Source organism: Chamaea fasciata, unplaced genomic scaffold (genome assembly GCF_029207755.1).
Source record: "Chamaea fasciata isolate MVZ Bird 193981 ecotype frontalis unplaced genomic scaffold, bChaFas1.0.hap1 SCAF_14, whole genome shotgun sequence".
Classification (NCBI taxonomy): domain Eukaryota; kingdom Metazoa; phylum Chordata; class Aves; order Passeriformes; family Sylviidae; genus Chamaea; species Chamaea fasciata.
Genome location: NW_027094099.1, coordinates 20,275,194 through 20,286,398, shown reverse-complemented (window position 1 = coordinate 20,286,398; position 11,205 = coordinate 20,275,194). Strand labels below are relative to the sequence as shown.

The window sequence follows — 11,205 nt, the reverse complement described above, 5'->3', positions numbered from 1 at the left end:
GTGTACTTACTCCCACAACCACGCTGCCATGAAGCTGAAACCCTAGCTGCCCTTAGACTGCCAAACACCCCCTGCAAACTGACATCAGGAACTTGGAGGGGTGAGTTTAGCTTTCCACAGAAAAGACCCACCGTTCCTGCACAGAACTACCGGCCACGCAGTGGGCTGCGAACTGAAAAAAATAAGTTCAGCACAGGACATCTGCCAGATCCAAGCATCCAAAAGCTGGAACCCTAACTGTCCTTGGAGTGCCCAATGTCTCCTACAGCCTGACATTAGGAACTTAGTCGGTGAGTATAGCTTCCCACAGAAGAGAGCCACTGTTCCTGCACAGAGCTCTGTGCCCGGGAGTGGGCTTCTGCCACTTAGAATTCTGAACAGTGTACTTACTGCCACAACCAAGCTGCCATGAAGCTGAAACCCTAGCTGCCCTTAGACTGCCAAGCACCCCATGCAAACTGACATCAGGAACTTGGAGGGGTGAGTTTAGTTTCCCACAGAAAAGACCCACAGTTCCTGCACAGAGCTCTGTGCCCGGGAGTGGGCTTCTGCCACTTAGAATTCTGAACAGTGCACATAACTCCCAGAACCAAGCTGTCAGAAGCTGGAACCCTAACTGTCCTTGGAGTGCCCAATGTCTCCTACAACCTGACATTAGGAACTTAGGGGGTGAGTTTAGCTTCCCACAGAAGAGAGCCACTGTTCCTGCACAGAGCTCTGTGCCCGGGAGTGGGCTTCTGCCACTTACAATTCTGAACACTGCTGCACTTCTCCCATATCCAAGCTCCCAGAAGCTGGAACGCTAAGTGTCCTGCGAGTGCCCAATGTCTCCTACAACCTGACATTAGGAACTTAGTCGGTGAGTATAGCTTCCCACAGAAAAGACCCACCGTTCCTGCACAGAGCTCTGTGTCCAGGAGTGGGCTTCTGCCACTTAGAATTCTGAACAGTGTACTTACTCCCACAACCAAGCTGCCATGAAGCTGAAACCCTAGCTGCCCTTAGACTGCCAAACACCCCCTGCAAACTGACATCAGGAACTTGGAGGGGTGAGTTTAGCTTTCCACAGAAAAGACCCACCGTTCCTGCACAGAACTCTCGGCCACAGAGTGGGCTGCGAACTGATAAAAATAAGTTCAGCACAGGACTTCTGCCAGATCCAAGCATCCAGAAGCTGGAACCCTTACTGGCCTTGGAGTGCCAAATGGCTCCTACAGCCTGACATCAGGAACCTGCTGGGGTGAGTTTAGTTTCCCACAGAAAAGACCCACAGTTCCTGCACCGAGCTCTGTGCCCCGGAGTGGGCTTCTGCCACTTAGAATTCTGAACAGTGCACATTACTCCCACAACCAAGCTGTCAGAAGCTGGAACCCTAACTGTCCTTGGAGTCCCAATGTCTCCTACAACCTGACATCAGGAACTTAGGGGGTGAGTTTAGCTTCCCACAGAAGAGAGGCACTGTTCCTGCACAGAGCTCTGTGCCCGGGAGTGGGCTTCTGCCGCTGAGAATTCTGAACAGTGTACTCACTCCCACAACCAAGCTGCCATGAAGCTGAAACCCTAGCTGCCCTTAGACTGCCAAACACCCCCTGCAAACTGACATCAGGAACTTGGAGGGGTGAGTTTAGCTTTCCACAGAAAAGACCCACCGTTCCTGCACAGAACTATCGGCCACGGAGTGGGCTGCTAACTGATAAAAATAAGTTCAGCATAGGACTTCTGCCAGATCCAAGAATCCAGAAGCTGGAATCCTTACTGTCCTTGGAGTGTCAAATGTCTCCTACAGCCTGACATCAGGAACCTGCTGGGGTGAGTTTAGCTTCCCACAGAAAAGACCCACCGTTCCTACACAGAGCTCTGTGCCCGGGAGTGGGCTTCTGCCACTTAGAATTCTGAACACTGCTGCACTTCTCCCATATCCAAGCTCCCAGAAGCTGGAACCCTAACTGTCCTTGGAGTGCCCAATGTCTCCTACAACCTGACATTAGGAACTTAGTCGGTGAGTTTAGCTTCCCACAGAAGAGAGCCAATGTTCCTGCACAGAGCTCTGTGCCCCAGAGTGGGCTTCTGCCACTTAGAATTCTGAACAGTGTACTTACTCCCACAACCAAGCTGCCATGAAGCTGAAACCCTAGCTGCCCTTAGACTGCCAAACACCCCCTGCAAACTGACATCAGGAACTTGGAGGGGTGAGTTTAGCTTTCCACAGAAAAGACCCACCGTTCCTGCACAGAGCACTGTGCCCCGGAGTGGGCTTCTGCCACTTAGAATTCTGAACACTGCTGCACTTCTCCCATATCCAAGCTGTCAGAAGCTGGAACCCTAACTGTCCTGCGAGTGCCAAATGTCTCCTACAACCTGACATTAGGAACTTCGGGGGGTGAGTTTAGTTTCCCACAGAAGAGAGCCACTGTTCCTGCACAGAGCTCTGTGCCCCAGAGTGGGCTGCTAACTGATAAAATTAGGTTCAGCACAGGACATCTGCCAGATCCAAGCTCCCAGAAGCTGGAACCCTAACTGTCCTTGGAGTGCCAAATCCATCCCATAAACTGACATCAGGAGACTTATGGGGGGAGTTAAGTTTCCCACAGAAAAGACCCACCGTTCCTGCACAGAGCTCTGTGTTCGGGAGTGGGCTTCTGCCACTTAGAATTCTGAACAGTGCACATTACTCCCAGAACCAAGCTCCCAGAAGCTGGAAGCCTGGCTCCCCTTGGACTGCCAAATGGCTCCTTAAAACTGACAATCTGAACCAGAGAGGTATATTTACTTTCCCCAGAAAAGCGGCCACCGTTCCTGCACAGAGCTCTGTGTCCCGGAGTGGGCTTCTGCCACTTTCAATTCGGAACACTGCTGCACTTCTCCCATATCCAAGCTCCCAGAGGCTGGAACCCTAACTGTCCTTGGAGTGCCAAATGTCTCCTACGACCTGACATTAGGAACTTAGGGGGTGAGTTTAGCTTCCCACAGAAGAGACTCATTGTTCCTACACAGAGCTCTCTGCCCTGGAGTGGGCTGCTACCTGATAAAATTAAGTTCAGCACAGGACATCTGCCAGATCCAAGCTCCCAGATCCTGGAACCCTAACTGTCCTTGGAGTGCCAAATCCATCCCATAAACTGACATCAGGAGCCTGCTGGGGTTAGTTTAGGTTCCCACAGAAAAGACCCACCGTTCCTGCACAGAACTCTGTGTTCGGGAGTGGGCTTCTGCCACTTAGAATTCTGAACAGTGCACATTACTCCCAGAACCAAGCTGCCAGAAGCTGAAACCCTAGCTGCCCTTAGACTGCCAAACACCTTCTGCAAACTGACATCAGGAACTTAGTCGGTGAGTATAGCTTCCCACAGAAGAGACCCACCGTTCCTGCACAGAGCTCTGTGCCCGGGAGTGGGCTTCTGCCACTTGCAATTCTGAACACTGCTGCACATTACTCCCAGGTCCAAGCTGTCAGTAGCTGCAACCTTGGCTCCCCTTAGACTGCCAAATGACTGCAACCAAGTTGCACATAGTGAACAGCACAGAAAAAAGAAACAACACGGATGTGAACGTCCAGAAAATCTAACTGTTAAGTAAGAACCATCTGTAAGCATCACTGTTTATTAACTATCGCTACCATTGTCTGTATACAGCTGTATGTTGCTTCTATAAAGACGTAAGTGTGTGGAATATATGTGTTCCTAGAGTTAGAATTCAATTTGTTTTGATAAGTTTATGATATGGGGATAAGACATAGAATGCCCTAGGGTGAGTTTATGCCGCTTGTATCCCCAGTCGCTTGTTCTGGACCTTTAAGACTGATTTTGAGAGCTAAGCAAGGAAAGAAAATGGGTGCAGTTTGTTTTAAGAAAACGACTTTCACTCCTCTGAATACCCTCTCTCGTATATTCAGCTCAAGCACAGACAGACTGCAGCACAAAGATGTGCTTTGCTCTTGGTTTCAGCTAGTTAGGGCAGAGAAGTTCCCTCGCTATTTGTTTTCCTTTTTCTTAGGACTGTTTAAACCTGCTGCAGACTGAAAAACCCAGAGCAGCGCCGAGAGCTGGCACCTGCAGCCCACGGGGCCTGCACCTGAGCATTTTATCAACACCAGAACAGCTGATAAGAGACCAAAAGAGCTCAGCTACAGCCCACAGCAAAGACTTTCTGAAGTTACCATCTCGCTTCAAAATAACAAAAAGTTTTATTATTTCATATTATTCATTCTTTATGCTTGTGACCACTTTGTTTGTTAAATAAATAGGTTTTCCCACTTTTCTCCAAAGAAGTTCTTTGCAAAAGCAGTTTAAAAGAATGAGACTGTTTAGGTTTACTTTCCAGAAGAACCCCATTCAAAGGTTTCCTCCCAAATTTACCCTAAACCTCGACAGCAACAAACAAATCAAACTACACAACAAAGAAGTCACAAATAAATTTCAATTAAAAACACCAAAACAAATAATTCCTAACTCAAGAAACCCATAAACCTCAAACCATCAAAACAAAAATACCACTTATAAATACACACAAAACCAAAAAAATCAATGTAACTATAAACAATACCTTTCAAATTATCCATAAGTATAAAACATATACTGCAATCAAACAAGCCAAATAAATTAACCCCTCTACTATAATAAACAATAGTCCAATTACAAATATTAGGAAACACAAAAAAATTACCTACATTCCACTACCTCAACCCACCAAAACAAACACTACATACTCACCATGATAAAAGCCACCGCTAAATAAATAACCTCCCCTATACCTCACACTACAGCCACTTCCACCATTGTAAACCTTAGAAAACATTTCCTTTAAAAATACAATATCTCACCAAAAAAAAAAATTTCAACAATAAAACTCAGTTCTAAAACAATCTGATCGACATGTAAACTAAGAAACCTACCATGAAATAAATAGACCGTATCCCTTAGCATACACCATCTACAAACAAAATAAAACTACACAAAAAATTATTGAAAACCACCTTAAAACAACTAAACAGAAAAAAACTTTTAAAAATATTAAAATTGCATCTAACAAAACCTCCACCGGCCAGGCTGGCCCTAGGTAATCTGAATCCCTACATACAATAAACAAAAACAAAACCCCAATCGCACGTATCAGAAGCCTATTAAAAAAAAAAAAAAAAAAAAAAAAGCTACTTAAATTAATTCTACCTCAAATACAAACAAACCCATCCATACAGTTACCTTCCCTCAAAAACCAAATTACAGGCAATAAATAATACCAAAAAATAAAACAAAACACTATGTACCACCAAAGAATGCAATATTGAATAAAAGCACCATATAAGTAATAAAGTAATAAAAGCACCGCATAGAAGTACCACTATTTATTAAAATCCCAGGTGAAGGGGGATTCCCCCAGTTTGAACACAGACAATAAAAGGAGTTTCTTTCCTCAATTTAAACTCTTTTGTCCTCAAAACCCCCTTTTTTTTTTTCTAGGGACGCCAGGGAAGGATTGGGAAGACAAAATTGAAAGGGAAAAGGAGAAAAGTCCCCCCTACAAATCCACACCGGCTCACCTGCTCCTGCTGCCCGGCACAAAGGTTTGTCCCTCGGCATCTCCTGAAGCAATACTCCATATCCGAGGGTTCCCCCAAACTCTGTAAGACGAGCTCGCCATCATCCCGTAAGACACTCCAGAGAGCCTCGCAGAAGCTGCTCCCTCCGGCAGCTCCACGCTAGAGTGAGCTGAGGCTCCCCGCGTAAGCAGCTCGGGCAGGAGCCACCTGCCCATTATCCTTTACAGCTCACGCCTGCGGCTGCTCTGTCCCCTCGTTATCCTAACAGCTCACACGTGCAGCTGCTGCCAGCCCGAGGGTGAGGGCGGGGCAGAGGGAACTTGCTGCAGACATTTCACTGTTTGCACCGACACACTGGGGCACCGGGCTTTGCTTGCTAGGGATAAGCAAAAATTAAAGAGTTGACTTTTCTTGTTGTCATCATCCTTGAAGAAAGGAAAAATATATCAGGACTCGTGTGACTTCTCTGTGAACACAAAGTGCAAGGAACTTGGGAGGGGGAGGTCTTAAAACAACACCGGTTTCCTATAGCAGCAGCTGCTTTTGGTGCACACTGAAGCTTCTCTAGGCTTGTTTCAACGCTCTGCAGCAGTTAAGAGAGTACCACCTATTTAGGGGATACTGTAAAAGCTTTAGCTTTTCTAGAGATTTTCTCACCCCTTAAAACTGTATTTTATATTTCTATTTTTGTTACTTATATTTTTCTATTTTTGTATTTATTTAATTTGTGTTGACTTGTTTATTTTTTAAACTATATGAATTCATTTACCTAACACATCAGAACCACAATGAATTAAAATTAAATTAGCCTCGTTTTCTAAGGGGTAAAGATTTAATATTTATTTAATAATGTTGGTATGTTTTCTCTGTCATTGTTTTTTCTTGGGGGGCAGTGTTTGTAGGGGCTTTTGTTTTGGTTTTTGTTTTTCTGTTTGCTTTGTTTTGGAGTTCTTTGTTAATAAACAAAGAGGTTCAGAGAGGCACAAAATAAAATGTCAACTTTGTTTTATTGCTACCTCTGAAATACAACTCGACACCAAGTTATTGCTGGTAATACTGTGTATGGGTAGAATGAGACCTGTTAAGGGGTTGAAAGGAAAAAAGTGGCAGCGTGGTGCTGAATAGCTCCTGCTTTACCAACATGAATTTGGTAAATTTCCTTGGAAATGTGCCCTACAATGTACAAAAACTCCAATTAGGATGGAAAACTGGAAAAAAAAATATATTCTCTTACTAGAATCAGAGAGAGAAAAAACATCAAATAAAAGGAAGAAATAACATCTAAATCCCAGCTTGCCTGGAAAACAAGCTTAGGCATTTCTAACACTGCAAACTTTTGGAACAGTCATCAAGTTGGTGGAAGTTCATGGAACAACAAATTTAAATCTGCTTCCTCTGCTCTAAGTTTAAAGGGAAGTGGAAATTCAACAGGTCCAGCTACTCCTATCCAAGAATGATCTGTGTTTTGTGGGAGTAACAATGCAAAGAAACTCGAATCTTACTTGTATTTGACATCGGAAACTCTCAGCAGAGTTGGGAAGTTTCAGTGGAACAAAAGCACCACACTTCCTACAGTAACAAAATTGGACTCGGCAAGTCAGGAATTTTATTTACACATCCATGGACGAGGAGGGGGATGACACCAGGAATACACTCCAGCTGAAAGCAAGGATTTATTGGAAAAGGCAGGAAATCAAACTGACAGTCTCTGTCCAGTTATGGCCAGGCAATTATCCAGGAGTCAGAAAGAAAAGTGGGAACCTTGGACTGGGATAAGGCCTTCCAGTGGCTTCACTTCCTACTGGCTCTCTCCTTTTTGCCCACAACCTGCAAGAGGAAAAACAACAGGAATAAAGTCTCAAACAGGATGGCCTTGGTCCAGGCAGACTGAAATGCAGCTCCCAGGGAGGGAGGCCAGGCTGTGCCTCGGGGAGCTCCGGGAATCTGGGATTGCCCGTGGGATTCAAGGGCTGGAAAAGCACACCCACCTGCCAGGTTCAGTGCTGGGACCGAGCAAGGCCGGGGCTCGGGGGCAGCAGTTAGAGCTGGGACTGCAGGAGAACACCCCAAACCCGGGTTAAACATCCGGCATGACACGCAGCACGCTCCGGGAGAAACTCGGGCGGGAGAAGCCCCGGGATGCTCCACGTTCCTTGCCCTTGGCAGCTGTGCCAGGGCCTCCCTCAGAATGCTGACCTCACCGTGCAGCTCCTACAAAACAGGAGAACTTATGGGAATCGCCCAGAATCCCTGGACTTCCAGTTATTAAGAACCACAGCTGCAGCGAAAGGTGCCCAAACTCTACTGCAAACCAGTAGGTCTGAGGAGACACAGGACTTTATTCCAGAGGTGGCATGTTGGTGTTACTACTTTAAGCTCCTGCCGCTAGAACATATTTGTACCATAAATTCATTATTGAGGCAGCTAAATTGAAATTAGATTTTTTACAGTAAAGTCAGCCAAAAAAGAGAGTCTCAAAAATAGGATATAGGCCGCACAGTTATTAAAAAAAAAAGTTCTCATTCATGAGCATAACCTGCCAGCCTCTCATGTTTTCAGTCCTTACCATTTATTTTTACCAAGGTGATGATTAAAACCTTGTCAAAAGCTCAAAAAAAAAAAAAAAATCCAGGACAAGGCAGGTGTTTTCCCAAGCACCCTCAGTGTGGAGCTGTGTCAGCCACAAGTGTTTGCTCCCTCAGCCCAGCCCGGAGCAGGCTCCAGCTGCTGCCCAGGGGGGTTACCAAGGGACTCACTTGTTTGAAGCTGTAAACGCAGGTGGCCTGCACTGGAGTGCCAATAAATGTGAAATGTGTGACTCTCACATTGAATAGCGATCGATCTTCTCAGGGGAGCCCCTCACCCAGGATGGGGGGCTCTGCCACGGATTTCATCTCTCCGCATCTGAAACAAAGTCAGGACAACAGTCAGAGTGCTGCAGGATACCTTGACAGCTCCAGACATCTTGTGGCAATCTAGGAATACCCTCTACAGTCTAACCACACCCCACATCACAAATTTTAAAGTCCCTGGGACTCGTCCTATTACCCCCTACACCCAGACTGAGCAGCAAGGCAGAGCAGCTCCGGGCCAAACACACACCAACACCCGTGACACAGCACAGGACAAACGAGGGGACGCAACAGGGACAGAAAACTCTGGGCAAGAAGAATGACCCTGAGGGTCCAGAGAACTCGGAATGAGATGACCGAGGTGAGACGGAAGGTGAGCTGGCCAGGCTCAGAGAACCCTGCAGGAACAAGATGCCATCGGGATGACTTATCCCAAGAAACACAGAGATGGATGCCTGAGAATCCTACGGTCAGAATCCTTGACCTGTCTTTGCATTCTCACAAGACCTAACCCGCCGGAATGGATCAGGGCGGTGCACGGCTGTCAGTACAGCTCAGAACAAGACCTGAAAAGGCATCGGACTGGATGCTTGTGAAGAGAGATGGATTCTGATGAGTGTCCGAGCAGCTGAGGCAAAGGCACCCGGCTGAGGAGCACAGAGATCAGAAATGCTAAGACTGATGCCAGGGGTTTTGACAGGCCCCTGAAAGGACTAAAGGAAAAGACAAGACACCAAACAGACAGAGTGCACAACAGACAAGTGACACAACACACACCAGGACTGCTCTGCCCTGCACACCTCAGCACTGACATGAAAAATGAGACTTTCCCTTCATGTAGCCTAAGGGGTCACATCTTGGTGCCCCCAACTCCAAATCTGACTTAAAAAACCCCTCCCGGTGATCCCTGCCCTGGCATCCTGCTTTCATCCCCTCTGTGAGCCATCACCCTCCACTTATCTCTCAGGCATCCAGGGAGGCAAATCCCTGCCAGGTCCAAAGAAGGCCGCCTCTGCCTCAGGAAAATTCCTGCTGTCGCTGGGCTGTTGTCTCTTAGTCAGCTACAACAAAGAAAACCAAACATGAATGCGTGATCTTAGCAGCCCATCACCCAAACCCCGACAATTCTGCTACTCACTGTCTCCTAAGCTTGCCTGTGTCCTCGGCCCCGCGCTTCAGCTGCGCTCAGAGGCCAACGCCGGCGTCGCAGGGTCTGCCTGGGTAAAGAGCAGACAAGGTGACGTGGCAGCGCTGGAACTTGAGGGGACCCTCCCTCCTCCTCCTTCTCCTCCCTGACTCACCTCAACTCCTCGGCCGTTATCCAGGCCTACCTGGATGGGGCCTTCACAAGGAGAAGATCAAGGCTCCATCACAGACTCCTGGAATGCTCCCGGAGGGCTCACGGGTGAGGTGACCCGGGTCTGTCGTCCGGTTGGTGAGAGGGGAGCTCGGCCTCCTGCGAGTGGACTCCCTAAAACACACAAGAACGGAGGCTTAGAGTTGCACCAGCGAGTGAGGCTTGAACAATAGCAACGGCTTCTGTCCACCCGTCACTGCTCACCTCGCCCACGTCAGCTTGACTGCTGAGATCCGGCTTCACCACCTAAAAATAAAGACAAAGAACAGAGCTGTAACACAGCCATCATTTACACCTCCCCTGCAAACAGAAACAGGGACTGACCTTCTCAGGGGAGCCCCTCACCCAGGATGGGGGGCTCTGCCACAGATTTCATCTCTCTGCATCTGAAAGAAAGTTCGGACAAAAGTCAGAGTGCTGCAGGATACCTTGACAGCTCCAGACATCTTGTGGCAATCTAGGAATACCCTCTACAGGCCTACTACACCCCACATCACAAATTTCAAGCCCCCGGCACTATTACCCTCGTACCCCTACACCCAGACTGAGCAGCAAGGCAGAGCAGCTCCGGGCCAAACACACACCAACACCCGTGACACAGCACAGGACAAACGAGGGGACGCAACAGGGACAGAAAACTCTGGCAAGAAGAACGACCCTGAGGGTCCAGAGAACTCGGAATGAGATGACCGAGGTGAGACGGAAGGTGAGCTGGCCAGGCTCAGAGAACCCTGCAGGAACAAGATGCCATCGGGATGACTTATCCCAAGAAACACAGAGATGGATGCCCGAGAATCCTACGGTCAGAATCCTCCACCTGTCTTTGCATTCTCACAAGACCTAACCCGCCGGAATGGATCAGGGCGGTGCACGGCTGTCAGTACAGCTCAGAACAAGACCTGAAAAGGCATCGGACTGGATGCTTGTGAAGAGAGATGGATTCTGATGAGTGTCCGAGCAGCTGAGACAAAGGCACCTGGCTGAGGAGCACAGAGATCAGAAATGCTAAGACTGATGCCAGGGGTTTTGATAGGCCCCTGAAAGGACTAAAGGAAAAGACAAGACACCAAACAGACAGAGTGCACAACAGACAAGTGACACAACACACACCAGGACTGCTCTGCCCTGCACACCTCAGCACTGACATGAAAAATGAGACTTTCCCTTCATGTAGCCTAAGGGGTCACATCTGGGACATCCCCAGCTCCAAACCCGACTCAAAAAATCCCTCCCAGTGATCCCTGCCCTGGTACCCCACTTTCATCCCCTCCCTAGTTCCGAGCCCTCCACTTATCTCTCAGACGTCTGGGGAGGTGAATCCACGCTGGGCCCCAAAGAAGGCCGCCTATGCCTCTGGGAAATTCCTCCTGTCACTGGGCTGCTGTCTCATAGTCAGCTACAATAAAGAAAACCAAATATCAAAGCATAATCTTAGCTGCACATCAGCCAAAACCCAGCAG

General features: G+C 47.7%; 1 long non-coding RNA gene across 2 annotated transcripts; it reads right to left on the bottom strand.

The window, feature by feature from the left end:
• Positions 1 to 7,185: 7,185 nt before the first annotated feature.
• On the bottom strand, positions 7,186 to 10,374 carry LOC136296843 (uncharacterized). Of its 2 annotated transcripts, none has more exons than XR_010723016.1 (7): positions 10,070 to 10,374; positions 9,950 to 9,991; positions 9,690 to 9,859; positions 9,527 to 9,605; positions 8,293 to 9,449; positions 7,525 to 7,747; positions 7,186 to 7,363 (listed from the first exon to the last, which is right to left on the bottom strand). It is a non-coding gene; the product is annotated as an uncharacterized lncRNA (long non-coding RNA). The 2 variants fall into 2 exon arrangements; XR_010723017.1 differs by having other exon boundaries at positions 8,362 to 9,449.
• Positions 10,375 to 11,205: the final 831 nt, after the last annotated feature.